Raw genomic sequence first — 6,053 nt, 5'->3', positions numbered from 1 at the left:
AAACAGAATATCAAGAAATTCTGTATTGTTCCATGAACACTTAGACATTCGAGAAATAAATTCATATTTTACATAGGAAACACTAAGATCAGGAATTAGTGGAGTGGCAGACTTCTTTGATGTCTGCACTGTCTTTAACATCTTGTTTTTGCACTGCCCAAAGCCCCGTTTCTCTCAATGTTTGATCTACATGGGCTTGGGAATAAGCCCATAGTTTGTGTCATAATATTTACTGTGTAGTTGTGTCCAGAGGTTCATTTTTTAAAACTTACCTGATTTTCCCCTTATGCTTTCTGTATGTCAACAGTATCTGCTTTCTTCTCTATAATGTTGTTTGAGAAGCCATTGATTCAATTCTGGATTCTTCCTTACATATGAATTACGGTGAGAGATTTGTTGCATTAAGGAAATGGACCTGGGCATTGTGACTCAATCAGTAAAATGGCACCTGATGATAGTAGTAGCTGTCATAAACAGATAGCTAAGGGTTACTGTTTCTTTTACCTGTAAAGGGTTAACAAAGGGAACCAAACACCTGACAAGAGGACCAATCAGGAAACCGGATTTTTCAAAGCTTAAGGGAGGGAATTTTGGGGGTGTTTTCTGGTCTTGGGTCTTGCGTCTGTTCTGTGTCTCTCAGCTATGAGAGGGGCTATTTCCAGTCCTTCTAATCTTCTGTTTCCCAGTTTTAAGTAAAAGTTAGCAAAAGTATAAGTCTTTTAAATTGTTTTGCTGTATTTCGCATAGCTGTGTTATCGAGTCAATATTATGGTTAGCGGAGTCTGTTCTGTCTTGTAACTATTGAGGGACTATAAGTTTTTACATTTTAAATTGATTATTATGGGTAAGGCTGGTTTATCCCTTTTCTATTGTTTATTCATTTTCTATAAGTTGGAAACCCTGTATCTTACCATCTAGGTTTACAGAGAACTGTTATTCCTATTTCTTTCTTTTTTTTTATTAAAAGTTTTGCTTTTTAGACTGTTGATTTTTTGTTTCTAGTTGACCCACAGGAAATGGTGGGAGGAAAGGAAAAGATGAGGGGAGGGGAAAGATGGCTCTCGTGTTTAACTCTCCTAGTGTCCAGGGCGGGAAGAAGCTACGGGGAAGAGAGATAGAATTTCTTTTCTGTTTCCATTGTCTTGGTTTGTCTCTTTGTGAGAGAGGAGACATGCTTCTTTGGTATTGTGATGTAAAGAGGTTGGCATCAGTAACCTCAGATTAGCCCGAGAGGAAATTCTGGGTGGGAGGAGGAGGTGGGTGGGAATGGTTTATTTCCCTTTGTTGTAGACTCAGCATTCTGAGTCTTGGCGGGGGTTCCCCAGGAGGTTTTTTGGGAGACCAGAGTGAGCCAAAACATGGCGGAAATTGGCTGGTGGCAGTGATATCAGATCTAAGCTGGTAAAAGCTTAGAGGGTTCATACTAGCTTCTCAGGTTATGAATGCTAAGGTTCAAATCTGAGTAGGAAAGCTATGATAGTAGCGCCTTTTATTCAAGCCCGAGATTAGATTTCTCTTTAGGGTGTCACAAACATGGAACTGATCATTCCTGACTATAGGCAGTGTTCCTTGGAGAGAGCTCACAATGCAGTTAGGGAGCTTCACTATTTTGGATACCAAGAAAGGATTTTTTACTAGCATTGGTCTGATAACTGCTGAGCTGGATGTGTGCAGGTGTAGGTTCATTAACATCTGAAGAGAGATTCCCCATCATGCAGTGCTTCCCTGCTTTCTGGTCCTAGAGTTCTGTGCAGGTCTTGCCTTGGAATCTCTATTCTCCATTCTGTATGCTAATAGAGATGTCTCCCATCCCATCTTCAATGCAAATGAGGCTAGAGGAGTTTCCTTAATCCTGTCACCCTTATCCCAGGGGTTTAGGTGTGTCTCCCACTGCCTTTTCATTGCTTTTTGTAAGTCTTTCTTCTGATCGGTTTTGGTTCAAGCAAAGATTAAGGTGGGAGATCTTTTGTGAGCCAGACAGGCTGGGTACTATGCCCTGCTTCCTCAAGAACACAGAGCTGATAGATAACACCTGGGAACAGTGTATCCCTTTTCTTGGTTCAATCAGGAACAGTCCCCTGACCTAATAAGGGTGAGGGGAGGCATCTTCCCAGGCCTGGGCTCTCCCCACATTTCTCTTCTGATGACAATATATTCACCCTGCTGTCAGATTAAATGTCCCCCTCAGTGAGATGGGGATGAGCATTTTCCCACTTATTCACCATGTTTTCATCTCTGCTGTATATTTTTGTCATATAATTTTCACTAATTATATCTTTCTTTACTTAGAAAAACCAGAACAAGCTAAATTTTGCTTGTGTTCCACAACAGCACCTGTACAGCTGCAGTGAAGTACAAGATGTGATTTGCTGAGGGCCAATGTACTTGTCCATGATTACTATACACCAGATAAGAAGATGGTGCTGGCATTGCCCTCCAATAATTTCAAGCATTGTGTATTTCTGGTCAAAGAGAAAATAAAAAAAACAAAACAATGTGAAAACGAAAAGATAATTCAGTCCACTGACGCTCCCTATTTAATATACCATTCCCCCTTGGGGCAGGTGCTTTCTGTTTCTAAAACACACTTGCAGCATTGTTTTAAGCAACTTGATCTCAAATGTCATGCCTCCACATGCCCCAAACATTCTTCATTTGCTAAGTGAAAAATATACTGAGTACATGGTGCTGCTAAAAAGTGTGCTTTATACAAATAAACAATACTGTTACAGAACTAGCCAGCAGCAAATAGACCAATATTATAAGCATATGCATGTGGCTGAGGAAAAGTTCATTTATCATGTTGATAAAAGGAATTTAAACCCAAGGGTTTCTTCCCCTCAGTTTCATGAGAACTAGGACTTGCCTAGAGAGCTCACTGGCTTTCAAAGTTCTTGACCCAGAGCTTCCACTAACCATTGTTTGCCAAATTTCTTCCTCCCCACTGTAAAATGCATTAATCAATTGTAATCAATGTGGATTTCTCTCACCATCAGCTTCTTCATTGCTCTTGGCACTGCTGTAGAGGACTGAAGCTCTGGCTGGGCTCCTACGATAGCAGATCCCAATTGTCCTTGGGATAGCTTCTGGCCCAGTTTTGAAAATACTGAGCAGAGGCTTTTGCTTAGAGTGTGATGGATGATTTACATGGGTTGAATGGGGCTGGATGAAGACTGATTTTTTTTTTTTTTTTTAATAAACGGTTGCCTAATTTCTGTGTAGTGTGCTTTAGTGTTTGGTTTGCTGATGAATATATTTAAACAACAGCAATTGTTACACAACGTGATGTTGTGCTGGAATTTTTTTTAATGGAGCATATAAATCCCTTAGGAAACTTTGAAAATATCAGCTCATAATTTTAGCTGTGTTTCCCTAGGAATGTCAGCCTTCCATCACTCCCTTTATCAAACAACCACTGACACACCACCAAACATTCCCCTCTTGGTGTTGGGAGAGGGTAGTATAGGGAATGATTGCACGAAGAAGAGAAGGTTGTGGGATCTGAGTTAAGACTATGGTGTGTTGTATAGCAGTAGTATTACTGGTAAGGTGTGACCACCTATAGGTGGAGGAGTAGAGGATATGTACTGTTAGGTGGCTTAGCTTTTCATTCCATTGCTTTTATTGTTTTGTGCCAGGTATCTATATGTGTAACATTTTTAACTGCATCCCATAAAGTTGTGTGTGTGTGTGTGCATGCTTGAGTGCCCAAGGAATGCAACTTTAGGTACACAACATGCATAGATATGTATTTGTATCATAAACTAATTAACTTATAAAAACCCAAACAGGGCCATTAAGAAAGAAATTGAATTCCATGTATCCACTCTGGCTCTGCCTTGTAGATTCCCCCTTGTTAAAAAACTGAACTATGTTCGCTTAACCTCAGGACAGAAACATATCATCACTGGATTTGTTTTTGAAAGCACTCATTGCCCTAGGGAGAAAATAATTATCTTTTGAGTGAACATGGGAAGACTACAGCAGACCTTTTCCCACTGGCTGACACTTAATGTATAGGATATTGTCTATTCCTGGTAAAGCAGCCAAGCAAACACTGCTTGGACGTCACTTATTCTGATTAGATATAGTGACTGCTTTTTGTCTAGCAGTATTAGCACAGAGTTGTGTAACCCACTGGTGAGTGACGGGAGGGTCGGAGAACCCGGGCCCACCCTTCTTCATGGGGTTCCGACCCAGGAACCTATGAAATTGTGTACCTTGACACAGAGTTCAGGTCCTAATACTCCCAGCCTATTCCCTTGGTCGCTTTCTACCTTTGTTCCAGTCTCTACCCTAGTCATCTCAGGGTTGGACACATGATCCCTCTTGTGTTCTCTCCAATTCATCTCCAGAGTCTCCTCTGCTGGCAACAGCGGGTCATCCCCTTTGGTTTCCATGGTGAACTGGCTTCCCATAGCATGGCTAGGAGGCTTGACCCTGGGGGCTTGGAGTCCTGGTGGCTTCCTGGCAGGAGGTTACTGCGTCTGCTCTCCTCCTCAGTCAGCCCAGAGTGAGTTGAGCATTCAAAAGGAAACAGCCTTCTACACTGGGAGCATGCCCAGCAGAGCTAAGGGGGCCTGGCCTCTTGGTCCCAGAGCAGTTTGTTAACTCTCACCTCTCCAGTGCAGGGCTGGTATACCACATCACAAGGGAAGACTCTCCTCTCCCTTCTGCCTATGCTCAACATGGGTTTGTAAATCCCATGAAAATTACCATAGCACACAATAAGCGTTTTGGGTCACAAACTATTTTTTTGTTCAGTTTGTTCAGTGAGTAGCACAATGGGGTTCTGAGCCGTGATTGGGGCTCCTAGATATTACATCAATAATAAATTAATTCACTAGTGTTTTTCTAACTTGTTCTAAGTCAACACACAAAATGCAGTATGTACCACTGAGATAGAGACTAATAGCTTCTGCTAACTGATATTCTTTACCAGGAGTGGTAGGCTCAGCCAGTCAGGGAAGCAGAAACTGTATCATGTGACTTCAACAGCAATGCCTGTTATGGTCAAAATATGCAAATATATCCTCTAAATGGGAAGAGTTCTGCCCAAATTGAGCTGCTTACAGGATTGGGGCTGGAGGGTCTAATTCCAGCTCAAAGTTTGAAATGCACTGTTAAAAGCAGTAAAAAGAATACAAAGCTGTTTACAGGCATACTGATGTTCAGTAAAATGCTTAGCTGATGTAAAAAAAAATGCATTAGTGAAGATTCTGCAAACTCAAAAATACTTGTGTGTTTGATTTTCTTTCTCAACATGTAACACCAATGAAGCATGCAGACAGACAGCTGGGGATCTATACCATACTTTCCTAGACACTGAGAGCACAAGGAAATGGGGAAAGAGAATATTTTACTAAAAAGTAATGCAATGAGTATAAATTAGAGAATTGCAGTCTGTTTTGAGATGGGAAGCAGTTACTGACTCATGTGACGGGATCGTTGTTCCATTATAAAGCCTCATTAAAATTTATGTGAATTCCAGGATTAAATGGTTTGGGGAGGGGGTTGTGTTTCAGCATCTGGTGTGCCCTTATGTTTTTCAGACTTATAACTGATGTAAACAGGAAGTATCTTTTAATTCATACATTGTTTCTACTATTTTTTTAAGTATTTTTTACACAGCACGTTCATGCACTAAATTTTTGGAATAGCTAGTGTGGTTAAATGTTTTCATAATTCCATATAAATCACTGCAGAATGAGTTTCAGAAATGACTTCCATGTATATTTTCAACTATCACACCCCAGTACCAGTTTAATGAGTTAACAACATTCCCGCTGTACTGTGGTGAAGCTTCTTTGCAGCAACCAAACGAGGGTCTCAATCCTGCAAGACTTGAGCATGAGTAGTCCTATTAGTCAACAGAACTGCTCTCACTGTGGAAACACATGCAGGATCAGCGCCTTACTGGTATTTTTTTGAGGCAAAATGTGTCTCAGGTTGCTGCGTTATGCACTGAGGTTCCGGTCACCTAGGAATCCTGTCACCTAGGTATCCTGTCACCTAGGTCAACTGTAGTTTGTACCATGGACACTATTTAAAAT

The sequence above is a fragment of the Chelonoidis abingdonii genome, chromosome 1, assembly GCF_003597395.2.
Source record: "Chelonoidis abingdonii isolate Lonesome George chromosome 1, CheloAbing_2.0, whole genome shotgun sequence".
NCBI lineage: Eukaryota > Metazoa > Chordata > Testudines > Testudinidae > Chelonoidis > Chelonoidis abingdonii.
Note: the sequence above shows the minus strand (reverse complement) of the source record.